Genomic DNA, 26,132 nt, shown 5'->3' on the forward strand with positions numbered 1-26,132 from the left:
AAGGGGGAAAAAAAAGCGGGCCTAAATAAAGTTATTAACACAGCCCACCTGTGTTCGGCCCTCGGCCTCTATTGTTCAAATAGCCCATTAGCTCCCAAGCAGCAGGGCTTGGAAAGCAGCCCTGCCTCTCTGAAGCAGACGTTTAACTGCATTCATATAATTCAATTAGATTCCGCAGTCCTGGTCCAAAGGCATTCCCCCGCTTTCATCTCTGTAATGGCCTGCAGGCTGGAGTGGGGAACAGGGGGTTAAAAAGAGGGGCTTGGAACCAGCCTTGGGGCCTGACTCACCCCAGCACCCCGAGGGGTCTCAAATGAGTTTTTCAGAGCAGCGGCCTCCAAGCCCCCCACCCTGCCATGCTCACCTAGTGAGGGGCTTCCCTGTCTGGATTCACACTCACACCCCTCTTTGCCTTCTCCATGCAGTATCCAGCCCAGTGCACCCCGATTCTGCTGCATCCCCCTTGTCCAAGGGTCCAGCACACTGCGCTCCCCCCACTCCACTTCACCAATTCTATTAATAAAGAGTTAAGAAAATTCATTAGGAAGTGGGCCTTTTATAGATTCCGTTAAAGCCTTCTTCCTACCTCTGTCACCGAGAAAGGATAAAAACCCTTTTATCACTCTACAACTTGTTAATGTTCCACCCCAGGAGCACTTCATCTGTAATAAACATCTTCACAAAATATGCATCCCCAGGGAGGAGCCGTTAATTTCCTCGAGGCCTCACACATGTAAGGGATTTTATTGCCTGCAGGTGCTTCATGATATTGCATGGGCTTCTAATAAACGGCCAGTAAACCGCAGGTAGCGCCTCGGAGGCCGAGGGTTCCGTGCACCTGTCCACGAAGGCATCCACACACCGTGCCTCTGCCTTCCAAAGCCGGGCCCTGGCACAGGCGGCTCCCAGCTCGACCTGCCCCCAACCTGCCTCTCCGGATGCCGACAGGTAAGTTTCCACCTCTCTAACCTCCTTGGCCCACTTTAAAAACCCTGGGGGGAGGCAGGGATTCACTGCCAGGAAAACACTCTGAAACCTGCACACCTTGGCAGGAATTGGAGACACAAGATAGAGAAGATGCTCGATTTAGTATTTCTGGGTTTTTTTCTCTTACTTGATTTGAGTCACTCCGGTTCTGCTCTGCTGCGGGAATGTGATTAACGACAAATTTAACTTCGCATTTTCTTAATAACTGAGATGGAGGGGAAAAAGAGAGCTTGCCTCTCTCTCCTAAGTGCGATTCATGCAAAATGTGTTTTGCATATCTTAAGGGCAATTTTCCGAATGTTAAAAATAATTGCTAGAAAAAAATATGTTTTAGCTCAGTCACTGGAAGAAAAGATTACTAAAGGAGTAATTAGAAGTTTGCATTTAATATCTCTCTGCTCTCCTGGATTCATTCCAAGTTTGGTTTCTTTTTTTTTTGTACTGGGGATCGAACTCAGGACCTTGCACTTGCAAGGCAGGTGCTGGAACTACTGAGCTAAACCCCCAGCCCTTCATTTCAGGTTTTGATCACCAAATGAGTCATGAGGTCCATTGCTGAGTGTTGGATGCAGACATGATATTCGGGTGGGACGCTGCGTGTTCATCAAGAGCGCTTTCCTAATCCTAATGTGAGCTGGAGACCAAGCCCCAGACTCCTGGGGCATCACAGAAGCTCAGGGAGAGGGGGACAGAGGGACCGTCCAGGTTAGAAGCAGAAGGCGGGCAGGACGGCTTCTTCAGCTCCATCCAGAATAAGCTAGCTCTGGGGACCAGGGGTTGGCACCGTGTGATCACTTCTAACTCAGAGTAGTGTGTGCCGTCTCTGGGCGTGAAGCAGCCAGCATTTCTGTGATGCCTCCAGGATGGTGGTCTCCGAGCAACAGGACCTGAGGCCCGGATAGTGGCAGGAGCTCCTGGGAGCTTGGTTTTTGGAGGTGTCAAATCTGTAAATGCTCAGTATGGATGATTGGTCACCCTGGCCTTGTCAGCTAGATGCCTATGGTGGCTTGGGGCACACACACACCCGCTCTGGGGGAGCCACCACACTAGGGAGAGAATGGAGAGCCCTCACCACACTGGGACCATGGAAGCTTCCAGAAAGAGATCTCCAAAGGGATTCTGGAGGCGCTGAAGAGGAAGAGTTTACTGGGCTTGTTTGTAGGCCCCCTCTTTCCCTAAGGCCAGGCTGCAGCAGAATACAACAGGTCCTGAATCTACCTCCAGGGCAGAGCCAGACCTGGGCCTAGCGGTGCAATGCCGGGCTGAAGGGAAGGAGGATGGTAACACAGAGATGCTGTCCCTGCACACAGCCTGCCCGGGTAGTCCTACATGCCCACGGGGCTCTCACTGCAGGCCAGGCCCAGCCCATGGGGACTTGTGCCTGGAATCTTCCTAACTACCCCTTACAGGTGAGGAAGCTGAGGTCTAAAGCGGAGGTCACCTGCCAGAGTCACCCAGTGAGGGATGAGAAGCAGAGGGCTCCGTCTGAATCACCCTGGGGCATTGTCCTCCAACCTGCCCTGGCAGAGCAGGAGGCAAGTCGGCCTCACCAGGGGGTAGGGAGCCTGGCACAGCCCAACCCCTGCCCCTTCCCAGACACGCTCCCCTCCCCCACTTGCCCACATAGTGAGGGGAGAGGGTCATTGACAGCTGCCCCCACCCTGGGTCAGTCTGGCCTGGCCCAGCAGAGCCAAAGGGAGGCCAGGGAGCCTGGAGGGGCTTCAGAGGCTGGATGGACAGGATGAAAGCCCTAGAGCTCGGGGCCCAGCCGAAAGGTTAGAGGAAGCGGGATTATTCTGCCTGGGGAGCGGAAGGCCCAGGGGCCAGGGACCCTGGCTAATGGAGAGCACCAGATGCTGGCCAGCTGTTCTGTCTCCCTGGAGGCCCAGCAGGACCAAAGGGCTTGTCCTACAACAGCAGGGAGTTGGAGGGGATAGGAGGAGTGACTGGCTGAAGGAGTGGCCGGGGCTCCTTGAGTTGGGAACCAGGCATCCAGGAGCTGTAAGAGCCCGGAAGGCAGTTCCTACCCGGGCCTGGGGACTTAGTGAGAACTGGGACCAGGAGGGAGGGGATGCCCTTTGTGTGTGGCAAGGAAGGGGTGCTTGGAAGAGCTAATTTTGGGAAACTTCTGTCCTCTAACGACAGAATCTGACCCAAGCTACCCCTCTCCGAGCCCAACCTCCCTGAAACATGGCCAGGGGTCTGAGGGTTCAGGCTGTGGATAGGAGCCTCGGGCCATTTCCCAAGGCCAGTGCAGCAAATGAGGTTTGGAGTCTCAGAGGCCTGGACCCTGGGGACAGCCAGGCCCCAAGTCAACCTGTATCTCCTAAAAGCCACAGTACTCCCAGCCTCAGAGGTCATCAAAATAAACCGTCCTGTGCTGTGAAGTCCGAGTTAGGAAGGCCTCCAGAATCCTGGCCGTCCCAACAGGAACCGTTTGGGTTTTTAAATGCTGCTGGGTGTCCACATACACTTGGGCTGCATGTTGGGTGACCCGGTCTGGTGCTTCCTTCTCAGGGACCCAGTTTCCTCCTCTGGGGCAGAGGTGGGGAGTGAGAAGTGAGGGCTGAGGAGACTGGAACGCTCCCCTCAGCACCGGCCTGACTCGGGGCTGGGCAGTTGCCTTTTTCCCACACGCTGCTGGCCTGCCAATCGTGGTTCCTTCCCGTGATTTCTTCACAGATTCAATTTTGCTTCTAGATTGAAAAAAAAAAAAAGAGATTTCTGTTTGGCTTCCTTGATCCTATTTGGAACCAAAGCTAGAGCTGCCAGATAAAATACAGGATGCATTATTATTTTTTTTTTTTAAAGAAAAAGTAGTATATCATATATATAATGGAATACTATCTGGGAATACTATCACTATGAAATGTGAATTTTGGATAAACAATGGAGTAACTTTTTTTAGTATCAGTGTATCCCATGTAGTTTTTGGGACATACTTAGACAAAAAAAAAGAAAAAATCTTATTTCTCTGAAATTCAAATTTAATGGAATGTTCTTATTTTCATTTGCTAAATTTGGCCACCCTACCCGGAGTCCCTTCCCTAGTGGGGTGGCCCTGTTTCCTCCTAGGTGAAACCTTCCAGCCCCTTCTCCAGCAGCAGAACCCCTGTTAAAGCTACTTTTTCTGTATGTGGAAACACCAGGAGGCTATAATTGTCCCTTTTCTGCTGCAAAGAACAGAAAATGCATTTTTTTTTTTTTTTTTGGTACCGGGGATCAAACTTGGGTCCTTGAGCTTGCAAGGCAGGCAGTGGAACCACTGAGCTAAATCCCTGGCCCAAGAAAATGCATTTTCTGTGACATTGTTCACATTCTGTGACATTTCTTGTGACATTGTTCGTTCGCTCTATATTTTTGGAGGAGGAGCCCTCCCAGGGGGGTTACCTACGGGGAAAGGAGGCATTTCTGAATTTGATGTTTGCAGAGTGCGGAGGGCCAGGCAGCCTCTCTGATCTGGGGTTTCCTGAAATTGCCAAAATAAGCTATGGTAGAAGAGGCTCTTCCTACTCTCCCAGGATCTTATCTCTTCAATTTACAACTTTTGAGGACACAGGTGGATTCTTAAAGGGTTAAAATGCAAGGAAAGAAAAAGACAAAAGTGTCTGAGAAAGTTTGAGGAGCAGCCCTGGGAATGTGGCTCCTTGGCCCCGTGGTATTTTTCATTTTCCAAATTGTTGTGGGCTTTGCAAAAAAAAAAATTATTTCCGAAAGGGCCATTCCATTTGCATAAGAAGAGATTCAGGAAGGCTTTCTTTTCCTCCTTTTCTTCCTGTGTCTTCCTTAAGCAAAGACAAAAATGTGAAAGACAAATTGAACTAAACACTCGGGAAGAAACACTTGCAGAGTGGAAAAGAAAAACTGAACACGCAAAAGGAAAACAAGAAAAGTTGACAAAACTCACACCAGAAAAAGTCTTCATATTAGATTTTCTTAAAGATATTGTTTCGCTGCCTGCTGCGCAAGCACAAGGACCCAAGTTCAATCCCTGGTACAAAAAAAAAAAAAAGATATTTTCTACTTTGGTATGCTATGTGAATCACATTTAGTTTCAAAAATGCTATAACTGAAACTTTAAATCTCAACTGCTTCTTTTCTCACTTTTACCAAATATTTGATGGCTTTTCCCTCCATCAGTTTATTCTTTAATATTTTAATGTATACACAAAGACATAAAAGTTGCACCTAAGGCATACATTGTGTCACGTTTAAAGCAAGTTACACATTCATCTCCTTGAATATTATTTCTCTGTGGTAAAAGCTCTCCAAACCCTTTCTTCTGGCTCTTTGAAATGTCCCCTACACAATTGTTTTCAGTAGTCTCCGTACTGTGCCAGAACACCCAGAGCTGCTTGCTGCTATTTAACCGTACCTTAGTGCCTATTGATTGATCACTTCCCCACCCTTCTGTCCCACAGTCCCCAAACGCCACCTTCTACTTTCCATTTCTGAGATCAAATATCTTTCCAGGCCGAGAGAAATATCCCCAGTGGGAAGATGATGTATTCAGAGATATCTTTTCTAGAATGGTCTTCAAAGGCAGTCAGGTTCTGCTCTTAAGCCTCACAAGGGCCAAATCGGAGCCACAGTTTACACCTGAATCGGAACGGGCACAGTGCCCCAGGCTCAGCCAAGTCTGAGCACAGAGCAGGGCTGGAACCAAGGGACCAGTGCCTGAGCCTGCACCCCATTTTCCATCCCTCCTGTTCTCTCTCGGAGCATTGCCCCCAGATGGGAATCTCAGCCCGAGCCCCGAGTAGGAAGGTGCAGCTTGATGTAAATTACGGTCCAATTCTCGAGGTGCCATCAAAGAGTTAACTAGGATGTCCCAGTGCGCAAATGTGGGATAATTGGGAAACAAATTCTACAAACATCTTGAAAGGGACAAAAGACCTTTGATCTCTCTATGGAAAGGCAGACATTACAATGCCGTCTGCCTTTTGAGGCCTGCACACATCTCTTACCAGGTTGGAGGATGGCATCTCCCTGAGAAATCAGCCAACACCTAATTCCACCCCACCTTAATTATCCTAACTGGTTTCGTATGGCCGAAGGCTTTTTCCCCAAAGATTAGAGGAGAAGGAGGGACTGACAAAATAATTAAATATGCAATTTGCCAAGCGTGGGCAATATGGCTTTGAAATCACCTTTTCAGGAAGTTTTACCGCTTGTTCATTGACATGTATATTGCAGACTTCAGACTCTTATTTAAGCTCTTTTGATTGCCTTAATGGATTAATACCCGAGTACCATCAGCAAGGGGCAGAGACCTGAGGCTGTTTCCAATTTCACAAATATTGCGCCCGCTTCCTCTGGTGCTATGACAGAAACAAGTGTGCCCAACCTGCCTTCTCACTTAAAGCAATACACTGATCCCCTCAAACAACTGCCTGACGTGTGGATCTGCATCTCACACATGGTGCTGTCTGCTACAGGAAGCGTTCGTGGTGCCAGGGCTGGGAGGACGCTGGCATGGGCAGGGCTGTGGTGTGTGTGTGCGTTTGGGGCTTGGATCCATTTGGGTGGCATTCCCGGAATGGGCCAGTGTCTACGGACAGCAGTTCGCCTCTCAGGCTAAGGCCCCGGCGGCATCCAGGGGTGTGGAGGAATGTGTTACTGTCCTTGCTTCTAAGTCCCCAGGTGGGTAAGAAGCATCCCCTACGCTTGGGTGGGGGAGGCTGTGAGTGGGGATTTGGAGAAGAATCTGGGGTCAGACCCTGCGCATCCGAGGGAGGCATCTGGAACCCGGAGCTGGAAGTTCGCTCGGAGGGAGGGAATAGTTTGCATTCTGTACTCGGGATGGGGAGAATTGGAGTTCAGAAGGAATGGGTGGGAATGAAGTCTCACCGGTCAGTCTTTTGACCAAGCTGGGTGTCTGAGGCAGCGGCTTGGGGCATGAGGGTAGGGGCAACTGGGGGAGGATGTGTCTGGTCTGGGACATCTGTGGGTCCCCTGGGCAGAAGTAGATATCGTGGACTGCAGCGGAGTTTGGAGTTTGGTGCTGAGAGAGGTTAGAGGATCAGTGGGAAGGAGAGGGACTGGAATAAGGGCCCAAAGGAAAGAGGAGAGGGGACCCACATAGACACGGTCACATGCTCTGGGAGCCTTTGAAGGGGAGGACAAGGCCTAATTGTCCCCGGGATGTGCACAGCGGCCTGGCTTTTTCATCCTTCCCAGAACTCCCTAATGAGGCTGTGGCCTCTCCTGGTGGGAACTTTGCTCCCTGCAATCGGCTTTGATAAAGCGGACAGACCGTCTGGGACGAGTTACCGGGTTTTCCTCTTTCTCTTTTGAACCCTGCGGTGGTTTGGCTCTTTCATGGCAAGCTGAGCAGGGACAAAATCTCTGGCCTCTGTCCTCGGGCAGCACAGGCTGTCCCGCCTCCCGGGACACCTAGGAGTGGAGGGCACGGAGTCGGCAGGCACTGGAGGGGGATTTCACAGGTCCCCGCAGTCACACATCCTTACAGCCCCTTACGGCCGTGCAGGGTCTGCTGGCCCCTACAGAAGCAGCAGCAATCCCTCAGGGCCCAGCTTTGTCAGGACAGCAGCATCGATGGCAATGGCGTAACACTGACGGAGGTGGGGACTTGCTCCCATGTGGCCTTGAGTTAGGGCTTGATAAGGGCTATGTACTGGAGTGGCACTCTTACCTTGTGCCCCTCTTATGGAGGAAAAATCAGAGGCTTAGAGAATTAGATGGCTTACTGGTCAGAGGCAGGAGAGGACTGATCACGTCACCCTGTGCCTCTCTCAACTACTGACCTTCCTGAAGGGGCAGGAGCCCTGCCTGGCTCTCATGGCCCCTAGGCACCTGGGTTTTCCAGTTGCACGATCCCACCTGTGTTTCCTCTCACCGACGCCTGGGCTTTCTGCTAGGCCACAGCTGCAAAGGCGGCAACAGCCCAGCTCTCGGGTCCCTGGATTCCTGATCTTGTCTCCCCTCAGCCCCCACTGCAGAACCCAGTGTCTAGAAGTCTCCCCAGCCCCAGCTGGCCTGGCAGTGGCTCTGGAAGGGAGCGAGGCGTGCTGAGCTGGCCACACAGGGCAGGAGCAGAGGAAAGGGACTGGCGCCTAGAGCAGCAACCCCAGGAGGACCACCAGCCCTGGGGGCTTCGTCTTTGACCTCTGTTGATTAAAACAAACATTTCTCTGATGGCCCCTCCTTGAAGGCCCTCCTTCCTGGCCGGAGAGAGGCTGTCCTGTTCATGCCGGGTTCCTCCTGGGAGGCATCCTGGTTTCAAAGGCAGTGCCAGAACAGCCAGGCTCTGAGCGTCCCTGGCCAGGTGGCCTGCATGGCATCTTCTGACCCTGGCTGCCTTCCTCCTGCTCTGACTGAGCCACTAGCACCATAGGTGTTTCCACTGGGCTCTGTGACCTTCTCTCGGGCAGTGCTGGCCTGGCAGCTGCTCACATTCAGATGCTGCTGTCTAGGAAGACAGGTAGGTACAGAGGTGTCCCATCCCCACGTCAGACACCCCTAACCTCCGCAGGCTGTTGCCATGAGGAGCGAGCGACCTCATCGCTCTTACAACGTGTGAAGAAGAGAATGCTGGCTGTGAACTTTAATTCATCACATTGAGCGCCTCCTTTGTGCCCAGGACCGGTGGGAGGGTGATGGGCGCAGTTCCTGTGTTCACAGCAGGGGTTCTGCTTCTGACTGGTGGCGACTTCTGTGCCACCAGCTTCCCAGCCTTTTGGAGACTCCCTAGAGTGTGGCCGTGACACGAGGGGAGAGAGCCAGGGGCAGATCTCGTTGGGGTCTGCTGATTGCACTCCCAGCAGTCCTCACAGGTCCCCAAGAACTGAATGTGGAGAAGTCACAGGAGCCACATCCAAAGGGCTCACGGGAGGAGCCTATGACACCTTCTTCGGTAAGGAAAGCTGCTGACTCCTGCTCGAGTACCCGGCCGATGTTCTTTCCACCTCCCCTAGTTGGTGTCCCCTGACGTCGCCAAGTCAGTTTGTGGTGAGAAAACGAAGAGGGAAAGAGGAAGTGATGAGAGGAGAGGCCTGATGAGACCCACGGAACCCTCAACTATTCATCATGGAAACATTCAGACACAGAATGGTTTGAGGAAGAGTGCCACGGTCCCCTCTAGCCGCCGTCTCAGTCACCTGCGGTCAACCTCAGTCCAAAAGAGTCTTTACCTCGACTCTTTTCATGAGTGAGGTCACAGTCACATAATTTTCATTTCAGGGTAGTATGTTAAGTTTCTGCTGTTAACCTCTTACTGTGCCTAATTTATAAATTAAATTTCATCATAGGTATGTACAGGAAAAACAGCACATATGTGTATATCTAGATGTTTATATATGGATTATACATGGGATATACGAACTATCGATGGTGTCAGGCCTCTGCAGGGCCCTGGGCTGTGTCCCTGAAGGACAAAGGGAGGTGACTATACACCGAGCTCACATACGGCCTCCTGCATTCGACCCCTGTAAACACATCACCGTGCCCGCTCAGTCTGTCTCTGTATACACAGGTCCATATCTAGGTATTTTTTGCTGTAAGTTTCAAAGTAAGTTCCAGATGTCATCCTTAAATGCTCCAGTGTACATTTCTAAGAGTGAAGTGATTCTGTACACCACATACTATTGGAAGAAAATGAATGTAACTGGGAAGGGAGGGAGGGGCTTTGAGAATTGGCCAAGACCCCAGCACAGGCATCTCAGCTAGGAAAACAAGAAGCCTTGCAGGGTGCACTATCTGGAAGGCTCCCTTTGGCTTTGGTCGGGGCAGGAGAATAGAGGGGAACAGAATGAAACTCGAGTTACGAAGCCCAAAAGCTCCAGGAGAGCAGAGGCTGGCATACAGTAGACGCCCAGTTGTGCTTGAATGAGCATGAATGAAACACATCCCAGTCCAGGGGAGAGCCCGGCCGGGTCGGATCTCTATGAGGCATGGGCAGCACCGCCGGGCCCTGGCTCCCTCTGGAGGCAGAGTTTGGGTGAAGAGGCACAATACCTCTTCCTTTCCCTCTGCTGAGGGGGCACAGAGACAGAAGAGGGGGTAGAACAAGGTCGATGTTCAAGTCCCCAAATCCTCCTGAACCCCTAGTGCTGAGGTGGTCCTTGGGACCTTCTCGCTATGATATCCAGGACTCTGCAAAGCCCCCACCACTGCCCTGGTGGGTGGCCATGGGAGCGTTCGGCCCATGCTTACAGGGATAGCATTTGGAGACCTGGGGTGTGACCCGGCAGGGACATTTTACAGGCCCAGGAGAATGGTCTGCATGTGTACACGCATGTCCCCAAGTGTGAGAAAAATGGGGATGGGGTGTACATTTTGGTGTGCATCCGTGTATGTGATGGTGGAGACCTGGATATCTTGGGGTGCAGATCTGGTGTGTTCCTGTGTTGGAGTATGAATCTGTGCCCCAACTGATGTTAGAAGTAGTTTTTAGGTACAACGGAATACTTTCTGGTTTTGTTTTCAAGACAGGGTCTCACTATGTAGTTCCGGTTGGCCTTGAATTCCTGGCAATCCTCCTCCCTCAGCCTCCCAAGTGCTGGAATACAGGCATGTACCACCACACCTGGCAATGGAATATTATTTAGCTTTGCAAAGGGAAGAGATGAACATGAATGATCCCAGAGGACATTATGCTGAGTGAAATAAGCCAGGCACAAACATATAAATACTATATGATCCCACTTACTTGAGGAGTCTAGAGAAGTCACACTCCCTAGAGACAGAAAGTAGGATGGAGATAGCTAGGGATCCAGGGGAGGGAGGACAGGGAGTTAGTGCTTAACAGGGGCAGTTTCAATTTTTCGAGTTGAGTGAGTTCTGGAGGTGGAAGGTGGATGGTACATGAATGGACTTCATGCTGCTGAGCTGTACGTAAAGAGTTGCGAGGGTAAATTTTGTTATGTGCATCTTAGTGCAGTTAGTAAAAGAAGTGGGATTCTGGTGCCTGCGATGGGCTGCGCTGTAAGGTTTCCTATTTCAGGGCGACAGTGGTGCACCCCACCCTCCTGGTCCCCCACGTGAAAGCCTGAACACTGTCACCCAAGTTGCCCTTTAGGGGTCATCCGAGTCACAGACCCACATCTCCCTTGGCAGGCGTCTCAGCAGCCAGGAGCAGAATGGAGGCATTTTGTCAAAGGAGAGAACTTGATGAAAAATTGTTTTATGAAACTTGAATTTTGCCATGTTTTCACATTTTCATTTGTCAGAGCAGAGTAACAAACGTTAAACATGTTGTTATTATGCATGGTTGATTTCTTTATGATGACAATCTTATTTTAAAGTTCATGATGGAGTCCTTGCAGGACCAGGTGGGAGCTCTGGTCGAATTTTAGAAGTCTAGAGTGGGAGAGACGTTTTACTGTGGATGCCAGCAGGACTGTGGGGAGAACAGTCTTTATTTCCCCAAAGAGGGGGTGTGGTCCAGGCCCCAGCCCCCTCCGGTGGTTAGTGGGGTGTCTGTGGGGTACAGTGCTGTTCTGGGGTTCCTGGTAAGAAGCTGGGTGGCAGCTGCAGAGGGAATTCACTTTCTCTAGGCCCGGCTTGCTGAGCCCTGTGGGCTGATGCTCAGCTTCATCGCCTTTGCCTTTGTTCTCGGGACTACATTTGGGGGGCTGGTTTGTGGTTGGATGGGAGGGACCCTGGGAGGGCAGCAGGGAGCAGCTGGACAGCCCACTTCTGGAGTTTCCTTTCCTGAGCTGTGTGCTCTGGCCATGGCCTATTGTGTTTTAGAGACCAATGCATTAGTTTCCTTTCAAAAAAAAAATTAATACATGTATACAATATATGCAGTTGTAGCTACGTTCATGTTGGGGAATATAACATATCTTGGTCATTTTTTTTTATATCCCTTTACCCCTACCCTTACTGCCCTTCCCATCTCCAAAACGTCTGCCTTTTTGATTCCTTCTGTCTCTCTTTTATTTGACTCTTTTTCTAACTCTTTGAGAAAGATGGGCTCCAGCCCGGGGTGCGCCGAGTGTGGGTCCCGGGAGCAGGACAAGAGCGGCCTCACAGCTGGTCCCGCACATGTGGCCTCGGGGTGGGAGCCCCTTCCCTCTGACAGTCTGTTTGCTTCCCTGGGAAATGGGGCCCATGTTCCCCAGGCTGTGGGAGCTCCCACTTCCTGGGGCTGGGCATTTGAAGGCAGTACCCCAGGATAGTGCTGTTGGGTTCTGAATCCGGTTTCCAGATGAGGAATCTGGGTCAGAGAGAGGGGGGGTGTTCCCCAAATCACCCAGTGGTGGGGCGAGGAGGTCTGTCTGCTCGGAATAGTGTACAACGTGGAGTGATGGCCCCGCCTGGGAAGCACCCTGTACCCAGAAAGTGGTCTGGTATCTTACTCAGGGCTGCAGAGCACCGGTCGGCTTCTGGGGACAGAGACCTGGCTCCCAGCAAGCCCTGTGGTTCTGCCTAAGTGTGGCAACTTGGCTTAGATGCAAGAGAGTCCGTCCCTCCTGGATGGAGCTGGTGGCCTTGGGCTCCTGAGTCTACACTTGTGGGCCTAGCAAGTGATGAATCCCAGCATCTGCTTGGTTGCTGGGGAAGGAGGTCCTCTTTAGGGGTCCTGGGCTTCAAAGACAGAGTCAGGGGAGCAGGAACGCCAGAGTCAGGGGGGAGGGAAGCAGGTCCATGACCCTTCCTGAGGACAGAGGCAGCTACAGGAGTTTGCATGTGAGTCCTAGGAGAAGCGCACAGAAAGACTGTGGCCCTGGCCTGGGGTCATACACCATGTCGGCAGAGGGTCACCTGCCAGCCCTGCTTGTGCTTAGGGTTGGGTGGGAACAGGGGAAGCGTCTCCCAGTCTGCTGCCACCTCCACAGCTTCCTTTGGCATGCTGGTGGGGGCTGGAGAGGCTTGGAGAATGGAAATGTGCTCCCTCCCCAAGACTGTGCCACATTCCTGCTTCTGAGCACAGAAACGGGCCAAGAGAAGTGGAGGAGGCTGGTGAGGGTGACTTGGGGTCCTTCCCCCCCCCCCCCACATCCAGCCAACTCTCCAGGGCCCCTGGCTCCTTGGTCACCCCCCTCTGCTATAGGAAGTACTTTTAACAAAGGGAGGTGGTGGGATCCGGGTGGAGAGGAGTGAGTGTCCCAGCAGAGGCTGTGCCCAGAGGGGCACTGGGCTCCTGCCCCTTCTGACCCGACCCGAAGCCCCTCCAGCCGCCTGCCCACCACCTCAGCCTCCAGCTCGGCAGCCAATCCTCCATAAAAGGATAAGGATCGAATTCCTCACTTTTTAAGTCGCACAAAAGCTGTATGCATAATTAATGCGCAATAAATGTGAGCGGCGGGAAATTAACTAAATGAAAAAAGGAATACACTTAATTGTGAAAATTTAATTTTGCCTTTATTCTTTTCTTTCTTTCCCTCTCTCCCTCCCCTTTCCCCTGCCCTTTTACAACTTGTTATATTCCTGGAGCCCATCAAATCTTGCTGGAGATCACAGTGTGAAAGAGTCGCCTCCTGACCTCTTGCCAGGGACGGGGGACAAGATTAGTCTTAAGCTGTAGCCTAGTCAGTTACTTTCAGCCGAGTTTGAGGGTGCCCGCGAGCTGGGGGTTATTGTGTCGCACAAAGGACTGTTGTAATCATTCCCCAGGCCCTTCGCTGGGGGACCTTGATGTCTAATTTTCAAGGCTTTGGTAGGTGCAATTTTGAGAGTTGCCTTTGGAAACTCAGAGGGAAAGCCTATCATGCTATTTAAAATTCCTAAAATAAATTCAGTGGTTAAATGTCAAAGGACTAAATACATTTACATATATTCAAAGTATTTTGAGCAGTAATATCTAAGGGCCCTTTCTTCTAATTTTTTTTAAAGGACAAGACCTTTTCTCGGTGGTAAGATTGGGTGATGAAATTTCCCAGTGGAAAAATTTATCGACACATTCTTATTGTCACATCTCTTAATAAAACCCGAAGATTCAACTTCAAGAAACAACCCATCCACTTGAAAGAGAATTAAAAAATTTTTTTAAAGACAAAAGCTCTGCTAACCAGATACTTTAAAAAATGATTTATTGCACACACATAACAACAACAATAACCTAAACTATCAAGTCCTTGGAAATAAATCACTGCCGATCCCATCTCCCTAACAGGCCAGCTGTTTTCCTGCTTCTGCCGTCTTTTCCAGCCCTGGTCTGTATCAGCAGATAATTTTCAAAGTGGCAGGAGAATCGAGAAATGGAACCCAGAGTCATTTTAGCTGTTTGAGAAAAAAAAAAAAAAATGTGTTTGGATAGCTGATAGCTGGCCCTTCTCAAGTCTTTCCAAAAAGTAGCTGACTCAGGTTGTCTCTGGGTCTTCCTGTTACCAGATTAATGAAAAATAAGACAACTCCTCGCACTCATTGTCACCTCTGCCTGGGTTCTTGGTCCTGTGTTGGTGAACTCCAGTTATCCGAGAGTTGCCTGGTCATTGGGTACCATGGCTGTACCAACCACATCTGTACTGCAGACCCTCCTGGCCAGGGAGCCGTACGTGCCGGCTCCACCACAGCCCAGTTGGCAATGTGGCTGCCTCCGTGAACAGGTGGCTCACAGAGGACGGAGAATAGGTAGTGGGCCAGGGTAGCAGGCAGGTTCGGCAACAGTCGGTTCAGCCCAAACCCTCCAGCAGCACCGGCTGCACCCCAGCTGCAGACCTTTGCATTAGACAGCTTCTGACACTAAAACACCAGGTCTGCTGGCCGTTGTCATAGGAATGTAATATCCTCTGGAGGACTCCTTATTAAAACCAAGGCTTGCTGCTACTGCCTGGGATAGATTTCTATTCCATTTGTATTGATCACAGGGAAATGTCTCATTCCCTAGTTGACAAATATGGCCAGCAGGGAGTTAGTTAGCATTGGGTGGAAAACATTTGTTTCCACGGTGATCTTGGGAAACCTGAGCTGGAGCTGTGGTCTTCTCGAGGTCCTGAGGGGTGAGCTCTAGCAATGAAACGGAATTACAAGTTTGGGGATTACCGTTTTGCAGAACAATAGAACCTGGCAGGGGGCTGCAGAAATATTTTGATGCAGCCACTTCAGTTCCCAGACCTGGGGCCAGGGAAAGGGACTGGCAAGGTCACAGAGTTGTAATGGCATTTCTAGGAACTGTCAGTGAAGGCAAAAGATATTCACAGGTAAAAGGTGGGCAGCTACCTTCATGTCTGTCACAGGTAAAAATGCTGGTGTCAGGCAGAATCATGTTAAATTACTATTTTTGCTGTTCAGCCGTGGTTGGCCCACACATGACTGTCAATATTCAATCTATTGCACCTATGGAATGGAGTGGCACTCAGGAACAAAATGGAGAAGTCTCCCAAGCTATATTATTAAATGAAAAAAAGCAAGCGGCAGAGTGATGTACCTGTTACGTTCTGTATGTGATTTCAACAAGGAAGCACATACACATTTGCTGGTCTAAGCCTTGGCTCTCTGGAAGGAGACAAGAGAAATTGTTCAAGCTGGCTGCCTGGGGAAACGGAAAAGATGACAGCAAAGCTGACTTTTTGTTTTACAGCCTCTGCACCTTGTGTGTACGGCAGCTATCACTCAGTTAACATTAGAACAAAGATCAAAATGTCAGCAGAGCCCTCCCTACTAGGGTTAAGAGCTCAAAGTGCTCTGAGGTCTGTGATTCTGGGCTTCATGGTTCTTTATCCCCTAGGGCCTCAGTTTTCTGCTCTGCCCAGTGGGGATAATGGTAGTGTTCACTTCCTGGAGTGGAAGTGAAGATTTCCATGAGATTTGAACGAGAAAGGCTCAGCCCAATGGCCCAGAGAGGTCGGTGAATGTAGCATGTCATCACAAACGACACATGAATCATCACACACCCGCACGCATATAAATCCTCACACTAACTCGCTTGGCACTTTGGTTTTGATGGTTAAAAACTCTCTGTGCGTGTTCAGAAACTGAAGCTGAGAGTGCTGAGCATTCTGTCTGTTTGGGGGACTGTTTTGCTGCCTCGGTGATGGTCCACGCTGAATTTACATGGTGGGTCTGATGCTTTTTTCCTCCCTGAACCAGTAAATGGTCTTGCGCATCTCTGTGTACACAGGCAGGTGAACTAATAGAATTAAGCTTATTGGTTTAATTCCTCTGGGGCCCCTTGGCAAGAGGAGAGCAGCTGGATGAATATTTTAATTAAGCTCTGACACCCAGAAGTCCAAGTCCCCGAGTGGTCCCATTGGGCAATGTCTCGCAGTTTGGGGTTTAATCAAGTGCGGCTTCAGAGTTCAAATTTCTTCCTGGACAGAAATATGTCATTAGGCGTCCAAGATTTCCACTGGAAAAAAAAATACAACTTGACTATATTTTCTCTAGAGAATGACACCATGATTCGATTAGCCCTTTTCCTTGACATTTTGCCCACTTTATTAACTTCTGCTTTGCTTTTAAGGAGGCAACTACTGTTTTACTTCCCTGAAGAAGCTCATAATATTATAATTCAAGTGTCAGGACAGATTAGGTTAAACGAACTGTGTAATTCCCGAAGGAAAACAAACTTCAAAACGGACGCGGTTAGCCTTGTAACATGTCATGGATTGCATTAGCGTCGAGCGGCCGATTCCGTCACCTCATGTGCTAAAGTTGGCTCAGATGTCCCCCACTCTGCAAGGTGAGAAATTACTTAGTTAACAAAACATTTAGTTTTCCTCTTTGCATTCTTTCTTTATGAGATCCTGAATGTGACATTTTCACTAAAAAATCTCTGTGCTTATTTGTGAAAAATGTATATTAAAACCAAAGCCCATCAAATGGAAAGAAATCACAGATGGTTTTATTCACAAGCGGTAGAATTAATGGCCACTCTTCTCTTTATAAATATTAGAAGCAGATGAGTTCATTACGATTTCACCCTAATAAAGAAAACCTGCTTGATTTTGACAAGACATCGACTTATCTAATATATCTACTAAATAACAAAGCTACTTTCCGCCCGTAAAACACAGTCCGAAATCACCGGCTTTACCTGGGCTGCTTCTAAATTAATGAAAAACACTCAAAATTCTGCAAAAGAAAGCGTGGTGGAGGTGGTGGGGTGGAATGCGAGGGATTTTTGAAAATGTGACTGATTTTGAAAAGAGGAGGTTTTGAAATGTTTACTTTGTGGTGGTTTGAAATTTTTACATCTTTCAACAAAGCGGGCAGAGAAGTGAAACCATCTGAAAGGGCTTTTGAAAAGAGCGATTCAGCATTAGTTGGCGAAGCCGAGGCTCCTTTATCTCGGGCAATCTGCGGCTAGCACTTCGCGCTGCGGCGGGAGGCCGGGCCCTGAGTCCCGCTCCACCCGCCGAGCCCCAGCGGCCTCGCCCGGCTTCAAAGCGCAGTTGGCGGAGCGTCCTGGGAGGGAATCGGACACCTCGCTCCGGGGACCCTCGGGCAGGCTCGTTCTTCTCCCCAGCGCTGCCGCCTGATGTGGTCATCTCGTTAGTCATGGGAAGCCCGGGTATTTCTGTTTGCGGCGCTTTCACTACTTGTTAAGCAAGAAGTGGGAGGCTTCTCGAGAGACTGCGAAAGAAGTTTGTTCTCCCCAGGGCCACAGCAGCTGGGGGCACAGCCCATCCATCATCGCAAGGGCCTCACAGAGAAATGGAACGAGTCAGCTTGGCCCAGAGGGGGAGAGAAATGGAGGGCACGGGGGCCTCTGTCCGGGACCCTCTTGGCTCAGCTCCAATGAGACCGGCGGAGGGTCCCCGCTGGGGGAGGCAAGCCACACAGCTAGGAAGAAAGGCTCCTCACTGCTCGTGGCTACAGCCCAGCTCTCTTCCCCACTTTCCCCAGCGTGTGGGGCTGACACCACAGTGATCAGACACCTGCCCAAACCTGTCTCGGCTGAGGGAGGGGTGAGAACCACGGTAGATTTTTGTTTTTATTAAAATTCCAGGTGTTGGGGATGGAACTCAAGGCCTCGCACACGTTAGGCAATCGCTCTGCCACTGAGCAACATCCCCGGCCCGGGAAGCCTATCTCTCAGCTGCTCCTTAAGGTAAATGAGTCCAGTACCTCCACATTGTCCCCGAGCCTGCATCCTTCTGGCTGACCAGCACTCTCTTCCTCCAGGCTAGAGGCTGCGAATCTCCAACAGGCCCAGGTGGGCTTCTGGGCTCCCAGAGCATCCATCCAAGCACCTCCTTTGGGTCTCCATTCCACCCGCACCAAACTCCTGGGGAAGCAACAAGTTTGAGCCAAGACCCCATGATTGAAATTCCCCAATAAATCCCTCCCAGCTGAGGGTCTGTCACTGCTTTAGCAAGTGGAGATGGCGGGGGTTGCAAACTTCAAACAGGACTTGGAGGGTGGGGGGTTGTGCTGAGAGAGGAGGCCACTGACCAAGGGCTCTGAGTTAATTAAAGAGACTGCATGGTTGCACCTATAAAGTGGGCTGTCTGTGTAGTACAGCAGCAGTGATTCGAATCTTTGCAGGTTACCTTCTTGCTCAGGAGAGAGCCTGGAAGCAGGCAGAGTCTGCAACCACGTTTAGCATGGACATTTGCAGCCCACTGTGAAGCCCCAGACAGAAGGACCTGCCCTTCCTTCCACAGGAGCCGATACCTTTCAATGACCCCATTAAACATCGAGGGTCTACTGTGTTCTGGGCACTGGGCTGGGCACATAACCTAGAGGACACAGGCCACTGCCTGGCCCATCTTACAAGCGAAGGGCGCGAGGCTCAGACAGGCAGACTCACCAGCTCAAGGCCAGCCTGTAGTGTAGGAGAATCAGGCTTGGGACTCATATCCTCTAGCTCCTGCCACTGGTTGGAGTCAGGGTCAGGGCAGGGACCAGTGGAGCCCAATACTGCTTACCTGGCACCCTCCTTTTGGCCTTGCTCCCTGGCACTGCCCATGACATTCAATCAGGTGGTGGTGATGTCTGGCCCAGCCGTCAGGGCAGGGCCTCCCCAGCTTCCTGGCGACAAATGGTTCTCATTTGAAAGGGAGGTTATAAAAACACATGCCCGAAGACACTGTCAGGGAGCTGAGGATTAATCTCATTTCAGTCAAAGACCATTCCAAATATTTTTCTGGTGGTGGTGGGGAGTAGGGCTGGGCAGCAGTCCTGGCTGGGAAGGAAGTCTGGGTTCCCCAGCGCCCCTCAGGAGGGCCACTGGGAGGTGTGTTGTGTCACAGGCTGCCGGGCTAGGTCGCTCCTACTGAGCAAGAACCCTGCTTTGCTGCCCAAGTCCCCGAGGCTGGCTGTGCGGGAGGCCTGCACTCTGCCATGGGCGTGCACACCATGTTCACTATCTTGGCTCGGTTTCAGCGCCATGTAAGTTGCCAGAAGGAAGGGATGGATTACACGCCTGGGCCATTTTCATTTTCTGGGTGGGGTCAAAAGCGTAGTGGTTTTTCCTGGTTTCTCAACCAGAGAGCCCTGAACACCAGCTAGGGGACGGCAGTACCACTGGGGCCCTGCTCAGACATCTGTGGGCCACATAGGGAGTCGCCTCTTCAAGTTAGGGACTGGGGAGCACCCCTCTGTGTTGGGCCAGAAGCTTCCAAGCTGGGGCCCTGGGTCCCTAAAATGATACCCTGTAATTGAAAGCACATTACCACCCACCCCAATGACAGAGTGTGGAGGTGCTGGGTGACAGTCTGCAGTCTCCTCCGTACAGTGACCCTGGAAGGGCTTTCATTAAACCCATTTTACAGCTGGGGAAACTGAGGCTCAGGAAGGTCCAGGTGGCTTGCCTAAGGCCTGCAAGTTGGGCAACAGTGACATAGGCATCTCCTTACCCTTGTCAGCTTTTCAGAGCAGGGATTGTTTGACCTCCCTGCTTCACAGGTTCGGAGGTTGGGGCTCAGTATGAGTGTGGAGTGGGGGCGGGGCCGGGAGCTCCTGCCCCTCCCGTGATCCCCCTCCCCGAGGTTGGCCAGAGTGGCTGAGCCGGGCCTGTTCTCCCACAGAGCCGTCCAGGTCTACATGGGCTGCTCGGCAGCGGCTGGCCTCCTTCCAAACACACGTCGGCAGCGCGAAGCCAAGGGACTTATTTTCCGGCCGTCAGAGGAGCTCCCCTGAGCTCCGCTTTCTCTGTGCGAGGCTCGGGGACTCACCGGTGGGGCGAAGATGGGGGCGACCCGCGGAGCGCAGTGAGGGCCAGCCCCGGCACAGCGCCCCGGTGTGGCTGACCAGGTGCGAGCTGGCTGCCCGACGGCGGGATCCCAGGGGCTGGGGCACCGAGGGGCCTTGGGTACCCGTCCACGCTGCTCTGCAACCCTCCCGGAGCCTGGCCCCGCCCCCACCCCACCCCTCAAAAGGGATTTGCTGCAAAGTGCTTTAACGGGGACCTCCGATAGGCTGTCCAGGCCCTTGCAGGGAGCCACCCTAGGGCGCCCCCACTAGGCAGTGAGGTGGGGTCCTGGAGCCTAGCCCTGGTTGCCCAATCCCAGCAGGAAGCTCTGATGTGCAGGAGCGGGGGTGGGGGTAGTGGCAGTGACTCAGGCCCCGAGCGCCCCAACCCTCTGGCAAAATCCAGCAGGGAACCTGTTGGGAGCAGCTCTTTGCATAAAGTGAGGGCTCCCACACTGGCGGACCGGTATGGGGTGGCTAGGGTCTCGTGGCTTTAGATTATCAGTCCTTCCTGCCCACTCTGGAGGGGCCTTGTGGGGCTTCCACATGGCCAAACGCTGCCTGCTGGGCCTCTATTCCAATACCCTGACTCCCCTGGGGCGACTGTGTAAGAGGTCTGGTCTCAGTTTCTCCACCTAAAAGCCCTGGGTGGCTGGCTACTGTCAGCCTGGAGCCCCAGGGTCACCCAAGACTGAGTCCGTCTGACCTCAGGAACTCTCTTGTCCTTTAACACCCCGTCCCCACCCCAGGACAGGCCAGCACTTGTCAAATGAGCAAATGCCACACCTGCCGTCTGTTCACCCCTCACCTGAAACATCTTTCACCCCAGGGCCACCCCTTAGAGCTCAGGGCATACTTTGGCTCCCAGGGAAGGTACTGGCAGACATAAGAGCCATTTGCAGAGTTTGGGAGGATAGGCAAAGGTCCTGAAACAAGATGAGCCAACCATAAAGGAAAGGATGATAACTGGAACACACTCATTACTAATTTCTGTTCATCACAAGATACCACTATGAAGTGAAGGAGGCACACCCCAGCGAGGGGAGAGATGTGTGCACCTATGTCTACTTTGAAAATACATAAGGAAGATAAGGAATAAAGTAAGAAAAAGAGGAACAACCCAATAGAAAAATGGGCAAAAATCAGATTTTCAAAAGATATACAAATGTCTAATAAACATGAACACATGCCCAACCTCATTAGTCAATAGGGAAAGACAAATTTCAACTATAATGGGATATATCACATCTAAAATTGCTAATTTTAAAAAGTCTGAAAATACCTGATTTGTTGTTGAGGCTCTGGAACCACTGGAACTGTCTATACACTGCTGGTGTGAGTGTAGGTTGCCGCAACCAATTTGGAGATTGCTACAATTATGTTAGAAGGAAGGCCACTTGGATGTAGTTCGTGATTCTGATGCTCCGCCTCCTCTGTAACCCAGCAATTCCACTCCTAGATACATGTTCAACACCAGTGTGTCCATGTGTCCACTAAGGGAGACAATCTCTCGACCATTTGTCATAATATGCCTATTTTAGGATCAGTACCACACTGCTTTAAAAATTTATTTCCCCCCAATTTTAGAGCAGTTTTAGATTTATAGAAAAATTGCACATTTCCCTCTACTCTCATGCCCAACTTCCTGTTATGGAAGTCTTACAGTAGTGTGGTATCACACTGTTTTCATTAGGTTTGCAGTGTCTATGTCTGGAAGAATGAATCCCTCTTACTATTTTCTTTTTTCTTTGGTACCAGGGATCGAACTCGGGTCCTTGCGCTTGAGCAGCAGGTGGCGAAACCACTGAGCTGAATCCCCGGCCCCACTGTTTTCCTTTTAAAAAATGTTTAGTGTGGATTTTTATTCTTCCAGAAACATTTTATCATTTTAGGATAACTTCGTCAAATTCTGCCAGAACTCTTGCGTGGTTTTTTTTTGGTTTTAAAATATTTTTGTGATTTAAAAATTTTTTATTACTTGTTGCTTGAATTTTGATGTGTATATTAATCAGAGAAGACTGGCATCTTCACATTAATTCAATGAACAAATAGCAGGGGCCTATTCTGTGCCAGACACTGCCCTATCTATGGGGCAGATGTCCAGACAAAGGCTCTTGCTCTCCTGGAGCTTATAATGTTCTTGTGGAAAGGGATTTGAGGGCAATAAGATAAGTGTAGAATACTTTTCCATTTTTTGAGAAATAAATTTGTCTTTTGAGTATTCAAAAATCTTCAGAGAAGCCTTGCCCTTCTTTAATTCCTAGCTGTCTTATGGTTCTCTTATTTTTTATTTTATTTCCTTTTTGGTTGTTATCCATGTAGAGCAGTGATGGTGAAGCTTTTAGAGCTTTTGATGATATACACAGCCTGCTGTGGCACGCGTGCCATAGGCTCCCTACCACTGATATAGAGATAATGCTATTTATTTTTGGAAGTTGTTTCTATGTCTCTACAACCTTGCCTAGGTCTCTCATTTGTTCTAACAGTTTGTTGGTTCTATTCGGTTTCATATGTAATGATTATATAACCTGCCAAGAATGATGGCTTTGTCTTCTCCTTTTTGATCCTTATACTTCATTTCTTTTGCCAGTGATGAGGTGGAACCCAGGGCCTCTTGCATGCTAGGCAAGGGCTCTACCACTGAGCTTTATCCCCCAGCCCTATGCTTCATTTCTTTTTCTTGTCTTACGGCGTTGGCTTAGATCTCCATTGCACCCTCAGGAAATAGTGGTAGTGGCATGATTGACTATCCTGGTCCTGAAGAGGATGCGTATAGGGATAAGGTATTTGCCAAATGCATTTTCTGCATGGGTTGAGGTGATTGTAGCAGTTATTAACGTGATGACACACAGATAGCCATTTTCAGTGTTGAACATTCTTGGGATGACCCCATGCAGTCTTAAAGAATGAGTTTTTGATATGCTGCTGAATTCAGTTAGATAATATTTTATTGAGGATTTTTATGTCCATGTTCATAAAAAAGGCTTCTAATTTTTTGTGTGCATGTACAGTGGACCTTTGAGTTATGACTAGCCTGACATACAAACAACTTGAGTTATGACTGGAATTTTTGATTTAACTTACAAACAAAGTCTGGACTTATGACCCCAATGCTGGCTGCTTGTGCTTCCAGATGGTCTCAGATAGAGTTCTGGAAGGAACATGACAACATCCTTTCCTGTGTGGGGTTCATTGAGAAATCCTGGGCCAATGTCTCTCTAAGGACACTGAGATCTGCCTGTGTACAGGAGAGAGACTTTGAAGGCTGTGTAGAGGAGCCTGAGCCTTTAACTGACCAACTTGAGTCACAACCAGCCCTTGGGAATGGATTGAGTTGGTAAGTCAAGGGTGCACTGTACAGTATTGTCCTTATCTTCTTTGGAATCAGCTTAAGATGAACGGGGTGGCCTTCCTCCTTCTCCTGTGTTCTAGACTGAGTTGTTTCAGAAAAAGTTTGTTATTTCTTGAGTAAACTCAGCCATAGGATTAATAATTTGGCTCTGGGGATATTGAGAGAAAGAGGAGAGATCTTTGATTTTACTGTTTAATAGTTATTTTTATGCTATTTTTGATGTTTTATCTTTTTCCAGATATTTAATGATATATGATTACTAAGATATTGTTTTTAGTTAGTTGTTACATTGTAGTTAATTTTGGCTTAAAAATTGTTATTAGCACATGTTTCAATACAAAATGATTACATTTATCATGGGGAATTAGTACACGTACTTAACACATCATAATTCTGTTTTCTGCCCCCTCACCCTCTCCTCCCTCCCTGCTTCTTTCATTCCTTGGTCTCCTTCCCACCAGCACAATTCATAACAGCTAAATCTTGGAAGCAGCCTATATGTCCATCAACAGATGAATAGGTAAAAAAATGTGGTATGTATACATAATGGAGTATTAGTCTGCCATAAAGAAGGATAAACTTGAGTCATTAGGAAAATGGATGCACCTTAAGACCATAATATTGAAATAAATCAGACACTCAAGCTTAAATATTACATTGTTTCTCTTATAAGAGAAACAAAAATAAAGAGCAAAATAAAGATAATAGGAAATAGGGAGATCTTTTTCAAATAGGAAGGGGGGAACAAGAGATGAAGCAGGGGGAGAGATAAGAAAGAGGGATGAAAAAAAGAATTGGAAAAAATGTAGCCAGAATTCATTGTCTAAATTCTTGTTATTTCCATCTTCTCTCTTGTCAGAAGTCCAGTCTTTTCAAAGGGCAAGATTTGGACTTTTTTCATAATTTGGTTTTGCTCTACATATTTCATGGATTCTGCTTTTATTCTTGTTTTTCTTTTTTCTTTTCTTTTTCATTTTCTCATTGCTCTTTTCCTATCTTCTTCAACTGACAACTTTAGTTGGTTTTCAGTCATTTTTGGTTTTGGATAAACAAAGTCATTATATCTACTGCCTCTACTGTTTTCCATGAATTTTGATATGTGGAGATTTCATTATCATTTTGCTCTAAGATGCTACTAACTTCCCTTATGGTTTCCTCTTATTTAGCTGTGTGTTTTGTGTTTTGTAATCAGGTGCAATTTTAAAATGCTATCACTCTGTTATAAATTTCTAATTGTATCACCAGGTGATCAGAGACAATCTTAGGTATTATACTGAGTCTGGGATTTATTGAGGCTTCCTTTATGACTCCTCTAGTGGCACTGGATACATGTGGGTCTATATTGGGTTGAAAGTTCTGTGTTTATTCAGGCTACTCAAATCTTCTGCATCTTCTGCTCGTATTTGATCAGTTTGACTACAGTTTCTGAGAGAGGTATAGTAAAATCCTCAAGTGCAACTGCTGATTTATCTGGCTTTTTCTTATTGGGCGTGTCAGTATTTCAGAACTGATGGGCTCTTATTCAAAACAACCTGCCTGTGTCTCTGGGAGGACACTCTGTGTTTCTATGAAACTCAAGTTCTGTTGGATCTGTGACTTCCACAGTGGGCTGTTCAGTGTTTTGTCTTCCTTTTGGTGGATGAGCTCTTCTGGTGCCTATTTTTTTCTGTCAACTTATTATTCTTTGGGATGCAGCTCCATGGACTGGTACCGTGTATCTGGGTGGGTGAGTTAGCTTTCTGTTGCTGTGACAAAATACTTGAGATAAAAACTTAGGGGAGGAACAATTGTTTGGCTCATGGTTTCAAAAGCTTCAATCCATGGTCTCTTGGCCCTGTTGTTTGGGCCTGGGGCAAGGCAGAGCATCATGGCAGGGAGTGCTGGCTGGAGGAAGGCTGTTCATTTCATGGTGGCCTGGAAGCAAAGAAAGAGAGGAGGGGCCAGGGTCCCAATGTCCCCTTCAAGGGCACATCCCCAGTGATCTAACATCGTCCCACTGGGCCCTACCTCCTAAGGGTTCCACACCCAATGGTGCTACAGGCCTGGCAACCAAGCTTTTAACACGGGGGCCTTCTGGGGCATTTGGGATCCAAATAATAATACTGAGAAAGGGCCAAAAGACTGCGATTTGGTCTCCATCTGAGCTGTGCATGGCAATCACCCAGCAGGGAGCTTGCAAATGGCAGCGTCCTTGGTGTTCCTGTAGATTTTTCTCCAATCCATCTGGGCTGGGAGCATAGATGTAATGAAAAACTCTCAAGAAGTCCCAGTGGCAGCTGAGGTTGAGAACCTCATGCCCTCTCCTGAGGACAAGGGCATGCCCTGCATGCTCCAACCTCTGTCATCCTCTTTTCTTGTCCCCCTCTGCCCCAGATCAGGAGTGACAACCCTCAGATCCTTCCACGACCTTTCCCCATGCCCAAGGGCAGCCTCTCTGGTGGCATCTCTCTGGGGAGGAGGAGGCAGGAACTCAGGGCCCAGCCCAGCCACCCAAGGGGCTCCAGCTGATGCCTCTCCCCAAAGCCTTTCTCACGCCTGTGGAGGGGTGAAAACGATCCACCCAGGGCATCGTGGGAGGGAGGAATGGCCAGAGCCACACCAGTTCCCTCCTCTCTCATCTGAGGTCATCACAGCCCCAGAGGTTTCAGTCCAAGGTCACTTGGCCCTGCTGCTTTGGGCTTGTGGTGAGCTAAGCATCATGGCAGGAGTCACATCAGGGGGTCAGGGAGCAAACAGAGAGGAGGCTCCG

At 49.5% G+C, this 26,132-nt stretch overlaps 1 long non-coding RNA gene across 1 annotated transcript; it reads left to right on the forward strand.

The window, feature by feature from the left end:
* The first annotated feature begins 448 nt into the window (after positions 1–448).
* LOC110350170 (uncharacterized) lies at positions 449–18,205 on the forward strand. The gene is made up of 3 exons (XR_002396578.2): positions 449–948; positions 17,846–17,947; positions 18,022–18,205. It is a non-coding gene; the product is annotated as an uncharacterized LOC110350170 (long non-coding RNA).
* Positions 18,206–26,132: the final 7,927 nt, after the last annotated feature.

Source organism: Heterocephalus glaber, unplaced genomic scaffold, assembly GCF_053883595.1.
Source record: "Heterocephalus glaber isolate CG9 unplaced genomic scaffold, H.glaber_assembly_v1.0 deba00001479, whole genome shotgun sequence".
NCBI classification, from domain to species: domain Eukaryota; kingdom Metazoa; phylum Chordata; class Mammalia; order Rodentia; family Bathyergidae; genus Heterocephalus; species Heterocephalus glaber.